Source organism: Nycticebus coucang, unplaced genomic scaffold (assembly GCF_027406575.1).
Source record: "Nycticebus coucang isolate mNycCou1 unplaced genomic scaffold, mNycCou1.pri scaffold_70, whole genome shotgun sequence".
Taxonomy (NCBI): Eukaryota; Metazoa; Chordata; class Mammalia; order Primates; family Lorisidae; genus Nycticebus; species Nycticebus coucang.
The window spans coordinates 232,029-257,235 of record NW_026515597.1 but is presented as its reverse complement, the minus strand read 5'-3'; the positions used below and the strand labels follow the sequence as shown (position 1 = coordinate 257,235).

Below are 25,207 nucleotides of genomic sequence, written 5' to 3'. Positions count from 1 at the left end.
CTTGCCAGCTCTAAAGATGTAATTGTATCTAAGTATGATGGTGTTACTCTTATTCCTACCGGTGTTAAAGGAAAGTTATTACCAGGCACAGTTGGTGTTATATTAGGCCGTAGTTCTAATTACACCAAACATTTTGAAGTTGTTCCAGGAGTGATTGATTCAGATACTGAAAATACAATTAAAGTCATGGTGAAATCTTTGGTAGAAACTACACAAATTCATAAAGGACAGAGAATTGCTCAGTTATTGTTATTACCATATATACCACTTCCTACTTATCATCTACATGATACAAGGGGAGAAGGTCAGTTTGGGTCTACTGATCAAGACTATGTAGCTCTTATTCATGACTTGTATGATCGGCCAATGTTAAAAATAAAAGTTGAAGGCAGGCCTATTAAAGGATTGATGGACACAGGAGCTGATGTAACTTGCATTACAGCTTCTGACTGGCCAAAGTCTTGGCCGGTTCATCGAACCGGATCTTCCTTAGTTGGTTTGGGTTCGGTTTCTGGTGTTATGCGTAGCACATCCTTTTTATTATGTGAATATAAGAACAAGAAAATTTACATTCAACCTTATGTATTGCCTTCTCTACCCTATACTTTATGGGGACGAGACCTTTTACATGTTATGGACATGAAACTAGTTACAGGTGATCAGCTAAATGATCAGTGTTTTTCATAGGGGCCACTGCAGAAAACTATGCCTGTAAAATAAAATGGTTAACAGATGTTCCTGTGTGGGTTAGTCAGTGGCCCCTGACAACAGAGAAGTTACAGGCATTACAAACTTTAGTACAAGAACAATTAGATAAAGGACATTTAGAAGAGTCCACTAGTCCATGGAATACTCCTGTGTTTGTCATTAAGAAAAAATCTGGCAAATGGAGACTTTTACAAGATTTAAGAGCAGTAAATGCCATTATGGAGGACATGGGCTCCCTTCAACCTGGGCTCCCATCTCCTGTAGCAGTACCTGAACAATGGTCACTTATAATTATTAATTTACAAGACTGCTTTTTTACTATTAATCTACATCCTGATGACTGTCCTCGCTTTGCGTTCAGTGTTCGTTCTTTAAACCTACGGGAACCATTTAAAAGATATCAATGGAAAACTTTACCACAGGGCATGAAAAACAGCCCTACATTATGTCAAAAATTTGTGGCAGCTGCATTGGCAGCACTACGAGAACAATTTCCTAGTGCTTACATTATTCATTATATGGATGATATCTTACTAGCTCATCCTCAGCTGTCACAGGTGCAGTTTATTTTAGAAAAGGCTATAGAACAATTAACTAAATTTGGCTTGGTTATTGCCCCAGAAAAAATTCAAAGAGATAAGCCACTAAGTTATCTGGGACAATGGATTCATTCTGATTACATCACACCACAGAAAGTGCAAATACGAAAAGACAAGTTACAAACCCTTAATGATTATCAAAAATTACTAGAAGAAATAAATTGGATTCAGCCTTTCTTAAAAATTACTACAGGAACTCTTAGTCCTTTGTTTGCTATTTTACAGGGGAACTCGAATCCCCGTTCCCCTAGACATTTAACTCCAGAGGCCTTACAGGCTTTAGAAGTTGTTGAACAGGCTTTAACCCAGGCCAAGGTTAAACAAATTAATTATCAAAACCCATGGTCTTTACTTATTTTTTCTACTGAATATACTCCTACAGCCTGCTTGTGGCAGGAAGGTATTTTAGAATGGATTCATTTACCACATGTTCAAGCAAAAATTATTGCAGATTATCCATACTTAGTTTCATTACTGATAGACAAAGGAAGAAAACGCTCACGAGAACTGTTTGGTAAAGATCCTCATATAATTGTCACTACTTATAACAAAACTCAAGTAGAACAACTATTTCAAAATAATGATGATTGAGTATTAACCTTACAAGGCTTCACAGGTCAAATTTTATATCATTACCCTAAACATCCTTTAATTGAATTCACAAAAACTGTTTCACTTGTGTTTCCTCTTATGTGTTCCAGACAACCACTGTCTGATGCAATAACCTTGTTCACAGATGGCTCCTCTACCGGACGAGCTGTAGTTTTCAGCCCAGGTCTGTCTCCTCTTGTTAAAAAAGTAACACAGGCCTCTGCTCAACAGACAGAATTGTGGGCTTTAATCTCAGCTTTTAATAATTTTAAACAAAGGTTTAACTTGTATACAGACTCTAAGTATATTGCTTCCCTTTTTCCAGCCCTTGAAACTGCTCTTTTAACAGGAACTTCAACTATTTTACCTTTGTTAAAGAAACTACAAACTTTGATTCAACAAAGAAATAATCAATTTTATATTGGCCACATAAGAGGACACACTAACTTACCTGGCCCTTTGGCCCAAGGGAATGCCACTGCTGATCTACTTACACGTACCGTGGTAGCATCAGTAACTGAGGCTGAGGAAAGCCATGCTTTACATCACCAAAATGCTAATGCATTAAGAAAAATGTTTCAAATTACTAGAGAACAGGCAAGACAAATAGTCTTAAAATGCAAAGCCTGTCCTGTTACTCATCATCCTTTAAAATTTGGTGTTAATCCTCGGGGTCTACGCCCCAATGTGTTATGGCAAATGGATGTGACACATGTACCCAGTTTTGGAAAGTTACAATATGTACATGTTACTGTTGATACTTTCTCTCATTATATCTGTGCCTCAGCCAGAACTGGTGAAGCCTATAAAGATGTTGTACAACACCTGTTTTACTGCTTTCAGCAGCTAGGTGTCCCTCTTCAACTAAAAACAGATAATGCTCCAGCTTACACCTCTCGAGCATTTGAACAATTTTGTGTGCAATGGAAAATTGCTCATTCTACGGGGATCCCTTATAATCCTCAGGGTCAGGGGATTGTGAAAAGAACTAATCAAATATTAAAATTACAGATTGAACGCCTACAAAAGGCTCATAAATATTTTTCTCCTCATCATATTTTAACTCATGCTTTATTTGTTTTAAATCATCTCAATGTTAACTCTAATAATCTAACACCTGCTTTGACTCACTGGCAGCCGAAATCTGCTGCTACATTCCCAAGAGTACTGTGGAAAGATTTGTTATCGGGCCAATGGAAGGGCCCCGATATATTGCTAACCTTGGGACGAGGCTATGCTTGTGTGTTTCCCCAGGATGCCGAATCCCCTGTCTGGATTCCGGACCGACTCATCAAACCGGCTCCCCCGGAGGCTCAGACGCAAAAGACGACGCCTACCCCGGATGAAAAACCTGACGACACAGATGAAGAAAGTGAAAGTGTTATCGACACCTCCCAAGATCACGTGGACACAGATCAGAATGCTGGTGAAACAAGCTAAACAACTTGTTTTATCACAGAATAATCCTTTAACTCCTACCATGTATTTTATAGCTTTTTTATCCCTTATTTCTGCTCCTACAGTAGAAAGTGCTGCATATTGGTCATACATTCCTAACCCTCCACTTCTCCACCCAGTGGGTTGGTTAGATCCAGATCCTATAAAAATTCTTAGTAATGACTCCCTCCGCTTAGGGGGCTTGACTGACTCTGAATCTAGACATCATGCTGCAGCTTTAATTAACTTCACTGGTAAAGCTGATTCTCTACCTATTTGCTTTACCCTGAGAGGCAAACCACCTCCCTTTTGTTTACCTACAAGCTATAGAGTGTTCTTGACTGATGCTCCAGATCCTAATCATGCAGAAAAACGTTATGTTTAGGAATATGAATTACAAACTATTGGTACACCTGATTACAATGAAACTTGTTTATCAGATTACTGGCTTCCCATTCCCAACTGTAAAGAAAAATATAAAGATAACAATCAATTCTGGGAATCATCTTTAACTAAGACACCTACTTGGCTTTCCTATGGGTTCCCAGATACGACCAGTAAACATGTTCCCGTAAACTCACAAACAATTATTTGGGATTATTCCCGTACTTCTTGTACTGCTCATGTATGGAATTATAGTAAATATAATTCTTATCGATGGCTTGGTGCCCCTCAGACCATACGACGATGGTTTTCACCAGGTCTAGTGGAACCCATATGGGTTGCACAGGACAAAAATAAAACTCAAATACATTATGACTTGTTTAGACTTGTTGCTGCTTCCAACCTTATATTAGAAAAGAAACCTGATATGGCCAAAACCACATCAATATCAGTAAGAGTTTGTGTTGGCTATCCATATGCTTTACTTTTAGCTTCTAACAAACATTTAACTATTACTCAGATGAAAAATTCTTATCATATAACCTGTACTGTTTGTAAAGTAACCAATTGTCTTACTTCTACTAATCTGTTTAATGAAAGATTGTTTATTTCTGTATTAATTGTCAAAAGACCTTCTTATGTACTTTTACCTGTAGACTTACAAGATGATCCTTGGTATGATAACTCTGCTTTACAAGTTTTACATACTGTTAATGAATTGATTAAACCAAAGAGATTTGTAGCAACATTAATTTTAGGAATTTTAGCCTTGATTTCTATAGTCACTACTTTTACTGTGGCTACTACTGCCTTGGTACAAGAAGTTCATACGGCTCACTTTGTCAACTCTTTAAGTAGTAACATTACTTTAGCCTTAATGACTCAAGCTAGCATAGATAATAAACTTGAAGCTAAATTGAATATTTTAAAAGAAGTAGTGTTAGCTTTAAAACAAGATATCAAGTTCATACAACATAAACTGCAAACTAAGTGTCACTCTGCCTTTCAAGCTATCTGTGTTACTCCTCTACCTTACAATCTCTCTACATCTTGGGACAAAACTAAAGCACATTTACAGGGTGTTTGGAAAGACAATAACATAACACACGACTTACACACCCTCCAGAAAGATATTACTGCCATTAGTAAAGCTCATCTACCTACTACGTCTCTCGATGCATTAGCTCAATCACTCACTGACAATCTTAAAGCTTTAAATCCTGTAACCTGGATTCAGTACATTGTGTTTATAGTCATCATTGGCTGTCTGATATTCTGTGTTGTTTTGCTGTTACCATGTCTCCTTCGTTGTGTATTTTCCTCCTTAAAGGCTGTTCGCCAAGACCTCTTTGAATTGCGTTTCATTAACAAAAAAGGGGGAAATGCCGCACCCCCGGCATCTAGCCGTGGTGGGGTGGCGCTGTCCGCGTTGTAGAACGCAGGAATAGGTGGTCTGTGCTTCCCGGAGCGATACCCCCAGCCCCCCTGGTATGCGACAGCAGCGCATAAGTTGCCTAGCATGCCTTTTGATGAACGTAATGACTCACGAGGTGCGGCATAAAAGCCTAAGAAACCTTTACCCTGAAACCTGTTTGTTGAGCTGAATGCCTGACTGTTGCTTGATTGTTCTAAGAAACTAAGAATAAACATAATGACTTACTGATCCAAAATCACACATAGCTGGTGGAGACTCAATGTCTCCGGGGGAACGATGCAGGAGCACGTTCCCACCATAAATGTCAGTGGATTGAGACAATGCATTGAGACAATGCAGGAACAACAAACAAGATGCTCCATCTAGATATGTACTTACACCACCCACAGCCACCCACGACTTAAAACTTTCCACATACCTTTACATTTCATATATTTCCTAGTACTATAATCACTTACATAATTTACACATATATGAAATCTTATAATCACATTAGAAATAAATAATTTGTGAATTATTACTAATACTAGTAGTTATAAAGAAAGAATTTTCACGTTTTAAAACTCTAACCTTTAAAGCATTTACTTAGATAAGGGGAAGTTGAAAGACACAACTGATAACCAGCAGCCTTTGTTCCCCCTCGCGGGCAAAACCCCTTGCAGACAGGATATTGTTTAAGTGAGATGGTCAAATACTCACATCTACAAAGTTAGATATTAACTTGTAAAGCTCAGCAAGTTGTAGAAATACCTTTTGTAATTTGTAATGCTTTGTCAAAAATGTATAAAAACCACTCTTAAAATTCAGTACAGTACAGCTGCTTTCTTCATCACTCGGTGTGTGGCAGTCTGTCATTTTCATCCTGCGTCGACCTTTCAATCAACCTGTAACGTTCGCCCTGAGCACCCTCAGACTGAGGCCCAACGACTGGCGGTCCGCGGCAGACTAAAATACATTCATGTAGGAACAAGAAAAAATAACATATATATGCTATTTTTAATTGTTTTAAAATGCTATGTTTTTCTTTCATTTTTTAATTTTTTTGGAAACAGGATATTGTTCTGTTGCCTGGACTAGTAGGGTGCTGTGATAACATCATAAATTCAGGCAACTTCAAATTCCTGGGCTCAAGTGATCCTCTTGCCTCAGCCTACTGAGTAGCTGGAACTACAGGTGTGTGCTACCATGCCCAGCTAATTTTTTTTTTAAGAGATGGGGTCTTGTTATGTTGCCCAGGATGCTATCAAAACCTTGGACCCACCTAGACTTCCCCAAGTGCTGGTCTTATAGGTATAAGCTACCACAACCAGCCTGATATGTTAATTTTTTTTTTTTTGAGACAATCTCACTATGTTGCCCTTGGTAGAGTGCTGTGATATCACAGCTTACAGCAACCTCTAACTCTTGGGCTTAAGCAATTCTCTTGCCTCAGCCTCCCAAGTAGCTAGGACTACAGGTGCCGGCCATAATGCCTGGCTATTTTTCTTTTCTTTTCTTTCTTCTTTTTCTTTTCTTTTTTTTTTTTTTTTGGTTGTAGTTGTCATTGCTGTTTGGTAGGCCCAGGCTGGGTTTAAACCTGCCAGCTCCAGTGTGTATGTCTGGCACTTTAGCCTCTGAGCCAAAGGTGCCAAGCCCTAATATGCTATTTTTAAATAAAAAGCTGTAAGATTTAGTTTATTTTAATCCAACATAGAAAGAAACTAAAGTAATTGCTTCTTGTTTATAAAAGGAATCATATACCATTAAAAAGTATAAAGTATGAGGGAATTTTAAAGAAATATTTTTAAAGTAATCATTTTTAAAAACTACGTATTTCAGTTTAAACCAATGGTTCTCAACCTTCCTAATGCCGTGACCTTTTAATACAGTTCCTCATGTTGTGGTGACCCCCAACTATAACTAGCAACAAAAATAATTTTATGATTGGGATCACCACAACATGAGGAACTGTATTAAAGATTCACGGCATTAAGAAGGTTGAGAACCACTGGTTTAGACAGTTATCAGTTAATCCCTCACATCAAGGGATGATGAGCTGAATAGCATTATTAATGCTGCCTCCTTGTTCCCATCAGGGTTTGTAACATCTGCATTTTATTCTGAACCCAAAATACACCCATCAGGTGCAGGCTTAGTTCTTACAGTGAAATAGTCTTTTATGTTTAAACCGTCTTATTTTATCTTTTCATATTACTTAATAGATGTAATGTGTATACACACACAAATTACATTTTAATGTAATCAAACAATTTGTAGTGTTTTATAGCCTAGTTTTTCATTTCCAATATCATTAACTGGGGCTAGAATACATATTATGTATTCTTTTACAATGCTATTTTTAAGGGTGAAAATCATATTTTTTCATTACATTTACCATAGTTAAATACATCTTGTATTACTTAACATTATTTTCCAGATTTTCTTTGCCATTATAAACAAAACTGAGATAAATATTCTTAAAGATAAAATGTTTGTTCTCATCAATAATTATTTAAATAGAATGAATACCAAAAGAAGGATTAGTCAAATGTTGAAAAACTTAGTTTTTGATACATCTTGTCATATTTAACCTTGAACAAGGTATTCCTTTAACTTAGACCAATTAAAGCAAATTATTTTTTCCAACCCATAACCACCAGGTATGATTTGGACCAATAACAATTGTGTCAATCATCATAAATTGTATTTCTTTGATTACTATTACTATGTTTTTCACACATTTCTTTGCCAACTATCATTCTGTAATTCTGCTTGTATCTTTTGTCCATTTTCTGTTTTTGTAGTCATTTTGTTTTCTAAAATGTATGTAACACATTTAAGACACCTTTAATACTACATATATTAGGATAAGTGTTTTGATATATGTTACCGTCATTGACAGTTTCAGCCAATAGTTTGAAATACAGCATTTCCAATTAAAAAGATCAATGTTAAACATGGAGTTTGATGGTATAATTATCTTTCATATAGACAATACCACTTAATTGTACTCTGTATTCTGGTTTTTTTTTAATTATAAAAAGAAGGTAGATTGTAAATAACTCATTTTGCTTTGGGTCTAGGGAAATTCTTAATATTTTCACTGTGTATATAGTATATAAAACAATGTCTTATTTTTGTCATAAGTGTTTAAGAACAATGTCTAATTCAAGTTAAGAGATACAGAAAACATACAGAGACCTGTCAACTAAAAAATGTATACTACAAATTGTTTTCTAAAGCAATGTTAGCATAGGGTGTTTCAAAATCTTTACGTTCAGTTTCCAGATTAAGATCATTTCTGTAATAATAATTCAAGTGGCCACAAATTTATTAGTATATAACTTCTTTAAAAACATTCAGAATGGGATACTTCCAGTGAAGGAAGTGAAAACATTCTTAAGAACAATTCATTATTATTTCTTGCAAGGAATAAAATAACTATAACAAATATTCAAGTTTTTATTAGTTTTAAGAAATGATTAGCTTAGAGCTAACACATGCCTTAGTAATTTATTAGATAGCAGTAATAAAGTTCTCATCTATTAAGAATAATTGGGTTTGACTTATCTTAAGTATCAATTTCTAATATATAAGAGTTTTAAGAAACAAAAGTACTATGAAAAGCACTTTGGCAGTTAGACTTAATATTTTTTTGTTTTTAGTGGTACATATTTCTAATTTACTTCTGAATCCAAAATGCCTCAATTTTTTTGGTGTGTCCAATAATATGTTTACAAAAACTCAACAATCTTTTCTCAAATTTACCATATCTTAATGTTTATCACCAAGTAAATTTTCATCACTGGAATGTTTCCCCAAAAATTAAGTTCTAAAAGTGGTAAGGAATAGGAAATAAATATAAAGAGTTAAGAAATAAAGCAAATTGTTTTTATCTGTTAGAAATCACATCTGGATGACAAAGGTAACATTCTGCTCCAAAATGATAAATCTGAAATACAAATACTTCTCTACACAGTTAATGTGATGTCAAGAGGAGTGCTGCAAAAGAGAGGATATCACAGTAAAAGAATAATTAAATTTTAACAACAACAACAAAAAAGTCACTCTACCTGTGTCTGAATCTCGTTCTTCATTTCTTGATGCACTAATGGAAAAGGAAGTTTACGTTTCATAGAGGATTTCTCTTTCATCTCCTTGCCTACATCACTTCGGTTAATTTTTGGAGTTTTGCTGTAGGATGCAATCTTGTCTTTGCTCTATTAAAAAATCAAACACGAATAAAGTTACATAAAAATATTAGCTAAGAAACATGTTTTTAGAAACCCTTTTTATTGAGGAAAATTTCAAACATACTCAAAAGTAGAGACAGAGTATTACAAGCCATCATTTTATTCAATATACTCAAGACTCAGCTTCAACAATCACAACTTTCTTTTTTTTTGAGACAGAGTTTTATTTTGTCGCCCTCGGGAGAGTGCTTGTTGTGACAGCTCACAGCAACCTCAAACTCTTGGGCTCAAGCGATTCTCTTGCCTCAGCCTCCTGAGAGGCTGGAACTACAGGTATCCGCCACAATGCTTGGCTGTTTTTAGTTTGTAGGGTCGTGCTCTAGCTCAGGCTATGCACCCACTTTAGCTTCCCAGAGTGCTCAAATTTTTTCTAACTTGTTTCTTATTTCTCTAACAAAATTTTCAAATAACAATGTAAAATATGGTAGAACCTTCATATTTCTTCTTCTTCTTTTTATTTATTTATTTTTTTTTCGGTGTGTGTGTGTTGCAGTTTGGCAGAGGCTGGGTTCTAACCCACCACCCCTGTTATATGGGGCCGGCGCCCTACTCACTGAGCCAGAGGCATCGCCCAGTGGAACCTTCATAGTTGACTACCTCCCTTTATTGACTACCTCAAGTTGGCCTAGTTCCTTAGGTTGACTACCCTCCCTATGTTGACCAGCTTGTTACAGTCCCTTTGGTGGTCAATTTACAGAGAGTCTACTATTTATTCAATACTATAGATATGTTTCTGTTCTATGTATAGATACCTTTTTAAATATAAAATTTAAAGATGCCTTTTTAAGATGCCAGGAGATTTTACAATAGAGTTGTAACAAAAATTTCAAGGAACAGGTATTTCCCATTTCATATAATACTACAGAAATGTAGAAGTAAGATTAGAAGCTACCCAAACTGTAAGTCTAAAATAAAATCAATATGAAAGAAGGGGAACCATGCCGACTCATACTAGACCATATGGGAAAGCAACAGGACTGGTTAGGAGGTAGAGGGATAAGGATAAATGTGAGCAAGATCTTTTTCCACGGTTTCTGTAGGACATGCAGTTTTAGGATTGGCTAGATTGAGTATTTTCAGCCAGCTCAGGACTTTAGGAGTTGTTTCTCTAATTGTTCGGTATCCAGTTCTGGAATGCTTAGGGAAGCGGGATAGTGGCTCAGAGCACAAGTGTTGGACAAAGTTGGTGTCTTGGGTGTGGGCTCTGGATTGGCTGGTCTTCATATGAAAGGTATCCTCACAAATGAGTTATTTACTATCTGTAGGAACCGGCTAGTCCTAGGAAAAATTCTCTCTCAAGGGTCAGCAAGGTCTAGATGTCAAAGCATCAGAAATATAGAAAATAATAGAAAAACTAGCCAGGTGTGGTAGTACATGCACTATAGTCCCAGCTATTCAGGAGGCTGGAGCAGGAGGATCACTTGAGCCCAGAAGTCTGAAACTGTGGTAAGCTGACACCACCGCACTCTTGCCTAAGCAATAGTGCAAGACTCTGCCTCAAAACAGTAAAAATACAGAAAATAAAATGGCATGATTACTACAAAGATTAACCAACAAAACCTTGGTAATTTGCCTTAGGAAATGAATTACTTATAAATAAAAGACCTGAGAAAAACACGAAGATGTCACTTCTCCCTTAAAGTCGTGTAACTAAAGATTCCGTGCCATAAAAGGAATTCAAAGAAACACACTTGATACTATGTCAAATGAAAAATACTAACAAGAATATATCAATAATGTTCTCCTGTACAATATGGTGATTAGTGTGACTATTCATAACTGCTACCAACCTAGTCCTCTGTAAAATAAAATGATTCCTTGTAGGCATTATTTGAAAAAAAAAAGAATTAGTGAGATTATTAACACCTTTAAAAATTGTTTTCTGATCTGGGAAAAATAACTTCTTTTTTTGGGGGGGTGGGGGCACAATCTCACTGTTACCCTAGGTAGAGTGCTGTGGCATCACAGCTCACAGCAACCTCAAAATCTTGGGCTCAAGTGATTCTCTTGTCTCAACCTCCCAAGTAGCTGAGACTACAGGCACCCGCCATAATGCCGGGTTATTTTTGTTGTTGTCATTGTTGTTTAGTAGGCCCCAGGCCTGGTTCATATCTGCCAGCCCCGATGTATGTGGCCAGTGCCCTAACCACTGAGATACGGGCGCCAAGCTGAAAAATAACTTTAAGAAAAAATGTTTTAATTGTCTTGAGATTTCTGAGTTACCAAATGGTGGAAATACTCTTTGTCAATTCAGGACAGCATCATTAGCACATCCTTCTTCCACATCTATGACATTAAAATGTCTGTAACTGTTAGGTTTATTATTTAAACTAGTTTTAGAGTTGTTTTCATCATTTAAATTAACTATTTTTTTAAGAGCCTGCAACAGCAACCATACACAATAATGAAAACATCAATGGCAAGACAAGAGTGACCTTCTATAGCTGCTGCTATTAAACAATGTACTTTACCATCTCTTAGAAATAAGACATAAAAACTTGCCTAGAAAATAAGAATGAATATCTAAGTACATAAATGTAAATAGAAATCTCTTCAAAGATATACTTTGGAGATATGGCAGGTTTTGGTCCCAGACCACTGCAATAAAGCAATATTACAATAAAGTAAAACACAAAATTTCTCATTTCCCAATATCTGTTAAAATCACATTTACACTATCTGGTAAGTCTGTTAAGTGTGAAATACCATTATATCTAAAAATCAGTATACATATCTTACTTTAAAAATACCTTATTGCTAAAACTTACTAAAGATCGTCTGAGCCTTCAGTGAGTTTCTTGATGCAGGACTGCTGCTAAATTTCAAATTTTGTAAAGAGCACAATGTCTGTGAAGCACAGTAAAATGATTATACCTGTGTAAACCAAAATATTAATGACTATCTGTGCATGGTGGTGTTACAAGTACGTTGGGAGAGAATTCTTCATGTCTCCCTTGCATGTCTGCACATCTTGCAAACAGAGTCACTAATTTCCCTTGTTCTGAAGTATCTTTTCTAGGATACTTGTATTAAAAACAGATTTGGAAGACAGAGACAGTATGTCCCTTTGGAACAAAGGACATGTCTGTTTACTCTCCAAGATAATAACGTCTCCTATAGGAAAGGTCAGACTTACGGTCCATCATGAAAGATTTGGGATTCCCCTCTTGTAATGCAGTTGCTACCTGGCCTTCTTTACATTCCCCTTGTGGGAAATAAAGCTTGGAATAGACATAAACACTCATAGTCAGGCTTGCCATTGCTATGCATATTATAACTTTATTTCTGACGCAGGAGTGTGTGTCTTCTGCCATAAACCATGACTGCTTAGTTTCCAAGTAAGGTAAAATCTCAGATCTTTCATAGTTTTGACAAGGTTAATTTCTATCTTCACTATTCTTTTTGTTTTTTTGCAGTTTCTGGCTGGGGCTGGGTTTGAACCCGCCACCTCCAGCATATGCAGCCTGCGCCCTACTCCTTTGAGCCACTGGTGCCACCCTATCTTCACCATTCTTATATATATTTTTAAATTTTTATACAATGAACATGTATTAAATTATTTGGATAAAATAAAATATTTCTTAGTAATCCTTAGATGGAAAATAATGAATGTCTAAACTAAATTAATGATGAAAACAACAGAACGGAACTATTCATAAGGTTAAAATTACCAACATCCACTCTCATGCTTTATGAATTTAACCCAGGATTCAGATTATCATATTAGGTTTTATAAAAGATTCTGTTTTGCAAATTATATATACTGATTTAAAGCTAAAAGTAGTAGAGAAACTTCCAAAGTAAACTAAAACCAAAGGGGATAAAATATTACAGATCAGCAGTGAGGGGGTAAAGTACTGTAAGTGAATATGCCTGATATAATTAACTAGTGTGATATTTAATGAGGTAATGAAAATAACTTTATATAAAAAGTAAATTGCTGGGCGGCGCCTGTGGCTCAGTGAGCAGGGCGCCGGCCCCATATACCGAGGGTGGCGGGTTCAAACCCAGCCCCGGCCAAACTGCAACCAAAAAAAAAAATAGCTGGGCGTTGTGGCGGGCGCCTGTAGTCCCAGCTGCTTGGGAGGCTGAGGCAGGAGAATCGCATAAGCCCAAGAGTTAGAGGTTGCTGTGAGCCGTGTGATGCCACGGCACTCTACCCGAGGGCGGTACAGTGAGACTCTGTCTCTACAAAAAAAAAAAAAAAAAAAGTAAATTGCTAAAGAATAATTATTTAAATTTTGCTCTATTTAAGGAGTTAAATTTTGGTTGAGGTTGAATCATCTTTTATTTTATTTTATTTTATTTTTTTGAGACAGTCTCACTTTGTTGCCCTCAGTAGAATACTGTGGCATCATAGCTCATAGCAACCTCAAACTCTCAAGCGATTTTCTTGCCTCAGCCTCCTGAGTAGCTGTGACTATAGGCACCTGCCACAATGCCAACCTATTTTTTAGAAACGGGGTCTCCCTCTTGCTCAGGCTGATCTTGAACTCATGAGCTCAAGTAATCCACCTGCCTTGGCCTCCCAGAGTGCTAGGATTACAGGTGTGAGCCACCACCCCCAGCCTAAAAAGAAATTTTTTTTAAGAGATAGGATCTTGCTGTTGCCCAGGCTGGTCTGGAACTCCTAAGCTCATGTGATCCTCCTGCCTCCTAAGTAGCTACAACTACAGGTATGTACCACCACATCTTACTCAGGTTATTTTACTAATTTAGAATCTCATAACAGCAACATTCTGTCATATTAAACTATAAATAAGGTCTCATATATAACAACTATAAACATATATTCATTTCTAAAAATTTTATGGGAAATAACTCAGACCTTAGAAGCTGGGTTCAAATTCAATCACTCACTAAGGAAAGACAATCAAAAGAATTGCAAATACACAAATGAATAATACGGTCTTACCTTCTCTCACCCTTCTCTTAATTTCTTCAATCCCTCTCCTCCTGATTTCTTCACTTTGTCTTAAACAGCAGCACTATGGTCTATAGGTAGGAACTTTGGAATGGATACTATGGCCCTTCTTCTCTTAAAGTACAAATAAGCAGTTAAATATTCATTTGCAAACTAAGGAAAATACTTCTAACAACAGTTTTGATGTCAAGTTGCTCTGAAATCCCAAAGCATGGAATTAAGTACAATGCACACTACCTTAGAGGAGCTTTTGATTGCTACCCAAACATGATATTTAAAAAGTATAGCACACTTATAGACTGAGAACAGTTATATATAGCCCTCTATGTAATAAGCCAGAAGTTAATAAATCATAGTTTATATTTATTCTTCCTATTTTATAAATCTAGTGATTAAAAGTATTCTTAAATTACCTAAGGAATGTTTTTAATAGGAGTAATTTCATAAAAAGTGCTTTTTTGCTCTTGTTTCTACACTTTTAAGAAATCATACTTTTATGAAGACAACACTCAGACACTATTTATTGACAACTTTCAAAATATACAGAGTACCTAGGAAGAATAAAAGTGTCAACAAAACACTAGAGGAAAAAAAAAATGTCAACAAGTTTTGCCTTGTAAATTCAAACCCAAGCAGCCTAGATAAATGTTCACAAAAGCACCATTCGCTATAAATATCTAGAAATAAAACTTCTAATGCTTTCCTCAAACCTAACATTGTATCCTGTCCCCACAACTCCACTTAACAGATGTAACAGATTCACATCTGTTTTTCATTTGCTGTTTCTTTTCTTTAGAATATCCTTTACTTTTACTTTCCTGATAGTCAAATATTTATTTCTTGAAAAGTCAGATTAAGTATTCTACTCTGAGGCCATCCTTGAACCTCTTAAGTAGCATTAATTGCTTCTCTTCTTTCTCCCATCTCTGTACTCAACAGTTTCATTAATATGTTTATTACAATGGTACAGAAGTTCTGGAATTACACTCTCTGTGATCATCTGTGGGAATCACACTAAGATATTATTTGTATCTTTCTTTCATATTCTTGTATATTCTCTCATTCATTTATACTGGGTTGAAAATGTTCTAGAATCAATTGTGGTTATGATCATATAATTTTGTACATATACCAAAAACTACTGAATAGCACCAAAAGGAATAACATACTTTTGAATAATTTAACAATAGAAGTACAAGACTGGTACACTGGAACCCTACAGAGCATTGCTAAGGGAAATGAAAGAACTAAATAAATGGAGAGATATTCTGTGTTCATGGATTGGAAGACAATAGTAAGATGGCAATACTACTCAAAATAGTCTGCAGATTTAAGGTACAAACTCAGTAAGATTTTTCCTATTAAAATCACAGTAGGATATTTTTGTAGAAACTACAAGGTGATCCTAAAATTTCCAATCTTGAAAAGAACACAGAATTTCCAATTTTGAAAAGAAAACTAGTAGTTCTTGATTTTGAAAGCAGAATTAGGGAGTTGGGTTGGGAGTGATGACTTACTTGTTGTCAAACTGGATTGTGATGATGGTTATAAAACCAGAAACATCTCACACCTCCTTCAGTAAGAATATGGCTTTTAAAAAAAGACTTCACAAAAAGTAAACCAAAGGGAAAAATCCAAAGATAATGTATAAAACTAACAAGATAAGGAAAAAGTAAAGTCCAAACAAAGATTCTGAAGATTTAAATTAAATAGGAATGAATAAGGATATAAAAAGACAGAATCACAGGTCACTGGCAATGACTAACACTAACCAAAACTGTTAACATTTACTGAGCATTTACTATGTGCCAACTATTGTTATTAAGTGCAATTATAAGCCAATTTACTGTCACAACAATTCTATTCTAGAAGGCATATTGTCTTCTACTGCAGATAAAGGGAAATACTGAGGTTGAAGACCATACATAAATTTATCCAATGTCACAGACTGGGAAAATGGAGTATCTAGTGTGTATATGGGTTTTGCCACTAACGTAATGGAAAGAAATGTCAAATGACTATGAGGTCTTTGGTTCCCCCCTCACCCCTGCCATCATTATTTCTTATATAATTATGCAGTCTTAACAATTGTGTTTACTTAATTGTGCTCACCTTAGGAAATGAAAAACAATCACATCCCCAGAATCTAATTTATTTCTAAAAGGCTTAGATAAATGGTTTGCGGTTACTTGGCATCCATACTGCTTTTTATTTTATGAGGAATTACTAAAACATACTTAATTGGAAATCTTTTTCCAGTTTAAAAAGAGTCAACAAATCTTCGGGGTAATTATATACCTTTCTTCCATATGGTTTCTCTACCATATTGCTGTCGCTGTCAGAATTTTCACTCTGAATTGGTTTTGTGAACCCAGATTTGGGCATTTTATAGCTGTTCAGCTAGCTTCTTCTTTTATCAGTCTTCTCATCCTGGATCTGTAAAGAATGGATATATAAAGGTTATTTGTGTGTGTGTGTGTATATGTATTGTATACCTATACATATATATACAATGGACTCTACTTAAGTTTACACACCACAGTTAGTTCAATTATTTCTCTCTCTAAACTAGTAATTATCTCCAGCTTTCTGGGTATCCAAAAGCAGTAGAAGTGGATGCAGTGAGAGTGTTTCTTTCTCTAGCACAAATCCAGAGGTGGGAGCTCCTAACAGACTGACTGGTAGTTCTATATTGGTGTAAAAGTCATTTCTGAAGACTCAACCAAGTACTTGTTTGATCTGAATAGTAATTTTACAACATCTAATTCCCTGTATTTATTTTTCTTGAGACAGAGTCTCACTTTGTTGCCCTCAGTAGAGTGTCATGCCATCATAGCTCACAGCAACCTCAAACTCTTGGGCTCAAGCGATTCCCTAGTCTCAGCCTCCCAAGTTAGCTGGAACTGCAGATGCCCACCACAACCAGCTATTTTTAGAGACGGGGTCTCACTCTGGCTGGTCTCAGAGTGCTAGTTCACAGGTGGAACCCATGAACTCAGGCAATCCACCTGCCTCAGCCTCCCAGAGTGCTAGGATTACAGGAGTAAGCCATCGGATCCAGCCTAATTCCCTGTATTTAAACACTACCTACTTAAAATTCCTGGAGTAGTTTCTTTTCCTTCACTGAAAATCTCCAGGCGTTAGTCACTTCCTCTACGTATTCACTGATATAATACTTATATCATACTGTAATTACCACTGCATGTGCCATTTTTCTACCAATGTGTTCACCTTCTCTCTACTACTCTGCAAGCTGACTTAACAGGTCAAGGACTCTCTCAGAAGCTTATGATTATTATTAAGCTTATAATTGAAAGATTTAGAAAAAATTCCAAGATGGGGTTTTAGATATAAAGGACAAAATTGTGAGGCTAGATCTGTGTTGCTATCTGATGACTATTAGCTACATGTGTCTTTTTAAACATAAACACTAATTAAAATTAAAGTGTCTACTATATTATGCAGATACACATTTATGTCATCTCAGAAAGTTCTACTGCATACCACTGGATAAGGTTAAAGATGCTGGCCAAAGGGAGCATTACTTGGGCCACAACAAGCATGTCAAGCTTACACTATACACTATACACTTCCTAAAAACGGATATCATAGATCTAAATAAGCTGTCATTCTAGTATCTATGTGAATTATTAAAACTCAGATACCTGGAACAGTATATTAGTAAAATTTGCCATGCTTTTCAAATTGTTCTACCAGTGCTTTAAAATTTGTTTGGTTTTTATAGAAACAAAAACAAAAATCCTTTAAATGAACTGAACTAATTTGTAAATTGTCAAAACTATATTAATCTGGAAATAGCCAAATTAGAATACATGCGTAACACACACACACAAAGTGCCAAAGTTCTAATAATTAAAATTTTTCATTAAGGAGGAAACAGACTTGAAGAAATTAAGAACCTTTTTTTGATATCATACCCAATAGGCAGAGCTTACCTTGAGACCATTCAACTATTTGAACTAGTACTATAAAAGCAGAATCATTTAAACACAGCATTTGTTCTCAAAGCTAGCCATGTGTAGTGCTTGCAGAGTTATTAAAGTTACAAGTCATATATTAAAAAAAGTGAATCAAAAGCAAAAGTGAGCTGTATGCTACCTATCTATAGCCATCAGCCTAAGTGAGACTATGAAGATAAAACATTACCTCCTTTGCAGATAAAGCAAATTACTGAACTAAATGAGTGTCATAACATTCTGGGAAAAAACTATAGGGGAGTATTATGTTAAAATAGACTACGTTAGGAAAAACTGACCTCACATTTCAGTGACTTTATCTAGAAAACATTCAGTACTAACATAATAAAAACCACAATTATAATCTAAAAATACTACTTCGATCAACAATTATAAAGCATTTAATTATTCTGGGTCCAAGATGGATACTACAATCACTATAGCAACCACTATACTAACTATACAAAGAAATAATAAAAATTATACTACCTAAATTCATATTTTAAAATGTACAAAAAAAACAAATAGAAAGCGAAAAGGAAAACCTGAAGAATGAAAAACAGAAAGAATAAAAACAAAATGAACAGGCCTAACCCAGACATATTATTATATAAAATACAAATGGTTTAAATATACCAATCAAAAGACAGAGATTGCCAAAAAGAGAAAAAAAATAACCAACAAGAAATTCACTTCAAATATAATAATAGGTAGGTTTACTATTGCACTCTTATGCAGTGGGGAAAAAAAGAATATTTAAATAAAAGAGTCAAGACTGTTTTAAAAATTAATACCAAAAATAAAACATAATACAAATATAATAATAGGTAGGTCAAAATAAAGGACTGAAAAAAGATGTTATGCAAGCACTAATCAAAAAAACATCTTGAGCGGCACCTGTGGCTCAGTGGGTAGGGTGCTGGCCCCATATACCGAGGGTGGCAGGTTCAAACACAGCCCCGACCAAACTCCAACAAAAAATAGCCAAGCATTGTCGTGGGTGCCTGTAGTCCCAGCTACTTGGGAGGCTGAGGCCAGAGAATTGCCTAAGTCCAGGAGTTGGAGGTTGCTGTGAGCTATGATGCCATAGCACTCTGCTGAGGGCTATAAAATGAGACTCTACCTCTACAAAAAAAAAAAAAAATCTTGAGTAGCTACATTAATGCAGATGAAACAGACCTCAGAGCAAAGAGGGACAGTTTATAAACAGATAAAAGGATCTATTCACTAAGAAGAAATACCAATTCCAAATCTGTGTGTGACCAACAAAAAAAAGAGTTTCAAAATACATGAAACAAAATTAATAGACCCAACAGTTGAAACACAAATTCATAATTATAGTTGGAAGTTTCAACTACTTACATGTTAAGACAGAAAATCAGTAAGGCCATAGAAGAACTGAAAAATGACATAAACCAACTGGATCTAATTGACATTTACAGAAAAATCTACCCAGCAATAGCACAATACTCATTCTTATCAAGGGCACACAGAATATTCCCCAACATAAGCCACTTCCTGTGTCATAAAACAAACTTAACTAAGTTTGTCCTCTGACAATAAAGAAGCTGAAACAAAATCAATTATAAAAAGATAACAAGAGTATCTCCAAACTAAAAAATAAAATTCAATGAAACTAAAAACCAGTTCTTCAAAAAGGTCAACGAAATTGATAAATCACTAGCCATGCCAAGTAGAAATGAGAAGACCTACATTATGAATGTTAACAATGAAAGAGGAACATCACAATAGATCCTATAAAAACTTAAAAGATAATAGAGAAATATTTCATGCAAATGAAGTGAAACAGATAAATTCTTTAACAGGCACAAACTACCAAAGCTCACAGAAAAGACAACCTCAATAGCCCTGTTCATTAAAGAAATTAAATTCATACTAAAAACAAAACTTTGGGCCCAAATGGCTTCAAGGTGAATGCTACAAAATATTTAAGGAAGAAGTAATGCCAATTCTACACAAACTCTCCCCCACCATCCCCTAAAAGATAGCACATTTAATGAGGCCATCTTACCCTGATACCCAGAGCAAGCCTTTTATAAGAAATTACAGACCAATATACCTCATAATGATTTTTTTATAAAACAAAACCTCAACAAAATACTAGCAAATCAAATCCAACTATATATAAAAACAATAATACATTTAATGTTTAAAACTAATGTTTAAAAATTAATCTAGGTAAATTTACTCTATTAACTGAAACAATAGAAACATGATCATCTCAACAGAGAAAAGGTGTTTGATAATGTTCAATACTCATTAATAATAACTCTTAGCAAACTGAAATAGAAAGGAACTTGAATGCTTCCTCTTCTAAGATTGACAACTAGGCAAAGATATCCAACTCTTACAACTTCTACTCAACACTTACTTACTAGTGGCTCTATTTAGTTCAGTACTTCCAGAAAAAAATAAATGTTTTATAGCTTGGAAGGGAAGAAGTAAAACAGGCCTTATTTCAAGAGGACATGATCATCTGTCTAGACCAGTGGTTCTCAACCTTCCTAATGCTGTGACCCTTTAATACAGTTCATATTGTGGTGACCTCCAACCATAAGTAGCAATGAAAATAATTTTATGGTTGGGGTCACCACACATGAGGAACTGTATTAAAGGGTTGTGGCATTAGGAAGGTTGAGAACCACTGGTCTAGACAAAGCAAAGCCATCTACAAAAAAGCTGTTAGAATAAGTGTGTATAGGAAGGATATGGAATAGTCAATATATGAAAACTAATTTTATTTCTACATATTAGCAATAAGCAATTGGAAGTTGAAATTAAAAACATGGACAGGTGTGTGGTTCACACCTCTAATCCTAACACTTTGTGAGGGTAGGGGAAGACCGAGACCAAGAGTTTGAGAATAGCCTGAGCAACATTGTGAGACCTCCATCTCACAAAAAAATAGAAAACTTCACCAAGGTCATAATTCATGATACGTGCCTGCAGTCCCAGCTATTTGACAAGCTGATGAAAGAGGATCTTTGAGCCCAGGAGTTTGAGGTTGTAGTGAGCTATGATGACGCCACTGTATTTCAGCCCAGAAAACAGAGAAATACTCTTGTCTCAAAGACAAACAAACAAACAACCCCCCCAAAACCCAATGACTTACAATAACATTATAAATAATAAATTCTTAGGGATTAACTATGACAAAATGTATGTTAGACTATACAAAACACTACTGAAAGAAATTAAAGATGACCTAACCATATGGAAAGATAAGCCATCTTCCTGGATCAGAATACTCACTGTTATTAAAATATCAGTTCCTCTCAAATTAGAAGATATAGTGTGCAAGACACTATTTACTAGCAGTAAAACTTACAGATTAAAGGAACAGAATGGAAAGTCCAGAAATGGATCCACACATATATGCCTGATTTTCAAAAAAGCTGTCAATACAATTCATTGGGTAAAGGATATACTCCTTTCAACAAATGCTGTTTTTAAAACTATATAACCATGTCAAAAAAAAAAAAAAACACACAAACAACAACAACAAAAAACCCAGGAGCTTTGATCCCTACCTCATTCCACAGAGAAAAGGACAAAAATTATCTTAAAATACATCATACATTTAAACATATGAGCTAAAACAATACAAGTTCTATGAGAAAACAAAATATTTTAGTGGCCTGAACCAAAGATTTCTTAAATAGGTTACGAAAAACAGAAAGTACAAAAGGAAAAAAATAAATTAAGACTTCATAAAAACTTTTGCTCTTTAAACAACACTTAAGAAAATGAAAAGCAAGACGGTGCCTGTGGCTCAGGAAATAGGGCACCCGCCTCATATACGAAGGGTAGCAGGTTCAAACCTAGCCCCAGCCAAACTGCAACAAAAAATTGCTGGGCATTGTGGGCGCCTGTAGTCCCAGCTACTTGGGAGGCTGAGACAAGAGAATCGCTTAAAGCCGCAGAGTTTAAGTTGCTTTGGGCTGTGGCGCCATGGCACTCTACCAAGGGAGATAAAGTGAGTCTCTGTCTCTAAAAGAAAATAAGAAAAGAAAAGAAAAGAAAATGAAAAGCAAGCCATACTAGGAGAAAATATTTGCAAATTATATCCTTATAAAGGATTTATGCCCAAAATATATAAATAACTCTTATGAAGATATTCCAATTTTATAATGAGCCCAAAATATATAAATAACTCTTATGAAGTAAGATATTCCAATTTTAAAATGAGTAAGAGATTTTTAACAGTTCATCAAAGAACACACAGTGAATGGCAAATAAGTACAGGAAAAGATGCTCATCCTCCTTGAGTCACCAGGAAAACTAATGAGATGCCCTCCTCACTCATGTGTAAGACCTAAATTAAGCTGATCTCATGGGGGGAAAGGGTTGAAAGACAGGACAGATACCAGAGGTGGTGAAGAGGGGCTGGAGTGGCGAGGGAGCCATGAAGAGAGATTGATTAACTGATGCAAACAGTTAGATAGAAGAAATGAACTCTTACATTCTCTAGCAGAGAATGACTATAGTTTACCAATATACTGTATATTTCAATGTAGCTAGGAGATAGGACTTGAAATGCTCCAAAAACATTGCAATGATAAATATTTGAGGTAATAGATACCCTATATACACTGACTTGATCATTATACATTCTATTCATGTAAGAAAATATCACATGTACCCCACAAATATATATGAATATTATGCATCAGTAAAAAAAAATTTAAAAAAATAAAAAATGACATGCTATCATATATACCCACCAGAATTAAGGACTAAGAAGACCAAGTGTTGGTGAGGATGTGGAAAAATTGGAGCTCTCCTGTAGTGCGGGGGTTTGGCAGGGAAATACATAATGGTACAGCTACTTTGTAAATGAAAATAGTTGGGTGTTATCTTCATGTGACTAAGAATTATTCATATTCTTCCATTCTTTGTGTAACACTCTTGATAGCTACTACAAAAGTACTACTGCTTGTACTTCAACCTGTGCCCTAAGAGCTACATGGATCAATATTTGTTAAGGGCTATTTTTTAAAGTCTAACAGCTACAAGTTCTACATATAAATGAATTCACACCACATTTGTCTTTTTGTAACTGGGTTAATTTTAATTAGCATATTGACTTCAAAGTTTTGACACATGTTGTAGCAAGTGTCATAATTTCCTTCCTTTATAAAGCTGGGTAATATTACATTGTATGTACACAACACATTTTGTTGTTCTATTCATCCATGATGGACAATGGGTTATTGGTACCTTTTGGCTATTGTGAATACTGCAATGAATAGGGGTGTATAATGCAAATACATTTTGGATGCTTGTAATTTTCTTTACAAGCCCTTCCTTTGCTTTTACATTTAAAGCTTCTCCAAAAAACATATTCAATTTTTTTTTAACTTCTTCTAATGTTTAATTCTTCTCATTCATTTATCGGTAAAACAATTCTACTCCTTTATCTAACTGAATTTCTTTCTGGGCTTTCTAGTTCATTCCACTACTCTCTTCCTTCCATTCCTGCAGCAATACTACAATATTTTTATCATACAGCTTTCTAATACTAATTTTAGTCCCTCTTCATCATTTTTCTTTTTCAAAATTACCTTGCCAATTCTCACCAAATGAATTTAAGAATTCTGACAAGTTAGGGGCAGGCGTGGTGGCACAGGCATGGTGGCTCACGCCTGTAAAAAAGCACTCCGTGACGCCAACGCAGGTAGATCACCTAAGCTCAATAGTTAGATACCTGCCTGAGCAAGAGTGAGCCCCTGTCTCTATTTTTAGGGTCCCAGGCTACTTGGGAGGCTGAGGCATGAGGATTACTTGTGCCCAAGACTTTGAGGTTGCTGTAAGCTGTGATGTCACAGCACTCTATCAATGGCAATCTCTGTTAGTTTATGTCAAAGACATAAATAAAAATTAAACTATGGAAGTCCTAGGGGAAAAAAATTCTTAGATGTAGAAGGACTTTCTAAAATGTGATATAAATGCTTACTTGCAATTTTTTAAGTTCGGAAAAAAATCTAAAATTTCTATAATGCAAATATCATAAACAGAAATCAAAAGTGAAAATACTTGCAACACATATGAAAAATAATCAGAGTTATAACAAACCAATAAAAAAAGAACTTTCTAGAAAAGATAAAAGAAGCAGTTCAAAGAATAAATGTAAATGTTGAGTAAACATAGAAGTATTCACAATCATTTATAATTTTAAAACTATAACATGACTTCTCTCTTTTATTTTTTTTTTTTGCAGATTTTTTTGGCCAGGGCTGGGTTTGAACCCACTACCTCTGGTATATGGGGCTGGCACCCTACTCCTTGAGCCACAGGCACCATCCTAACATGACTTCTCACTTAAAAGCTTGACAAAATGTCAGGCACGGTGGCTCACGTCTGTAATGCTAGCAACTGTGGGAGACTAAGCTGGGTGGATTGCTTGAGCTCAGGAGTTCAATCAAGATCAGCCGAACCAAAAGCAAGACCCTACCTCTACTAAAAAATAGAAAAACTGAGCCAGGAGGATCACTTGAGCCCAGGTTCAAGGTTGCTGTGAGCTATGATGAAAATAAAAAAAAATCTGACAAAGATTAAGAGTTTTACTATACATATTGCCAATCAGGAAGACAACTGGGACAACCTCTTAAGAGAGAAATTTGACAAGAAACATCAAAATATAAATGCACGACCTTTTTCCCTAGTAATTCAATCTCTAGAAATTTATCCCGTTAAGTGTACTTGTACAGATATGTAAATGTAATATTCAAAGACATTCAAAGAAAGTATTGTTAATATGTCCAAAACACTGGAGGAGAAATCTACGTATTTATTTGTGCATAGTTAAACAAATTATGGTACATTTCTATGCTGAAAATTGAGCAGATGACAGAAAGAATAAGAAAAAAGAAGCTTCATTTATTTTTTTTTGTTTTTTA

At 35.4% G+C, this 25,207-nt stretch overlaps 1 pseudogene; it reads right to left on the bottom strand.

Annotated features, from left to right (window-relative positions):
* The window catches only part of LOC128579605 (ankyrin repeat domain-containing protein 12-like), a 64,568-nt pseudogene extending 47,852 nt beyond the window's left edge, over nt 1–16,716 (bottom strand).
* Between the last annotated feature and the right edge of the window lie 8,491 nt (nt 16,717–25,207).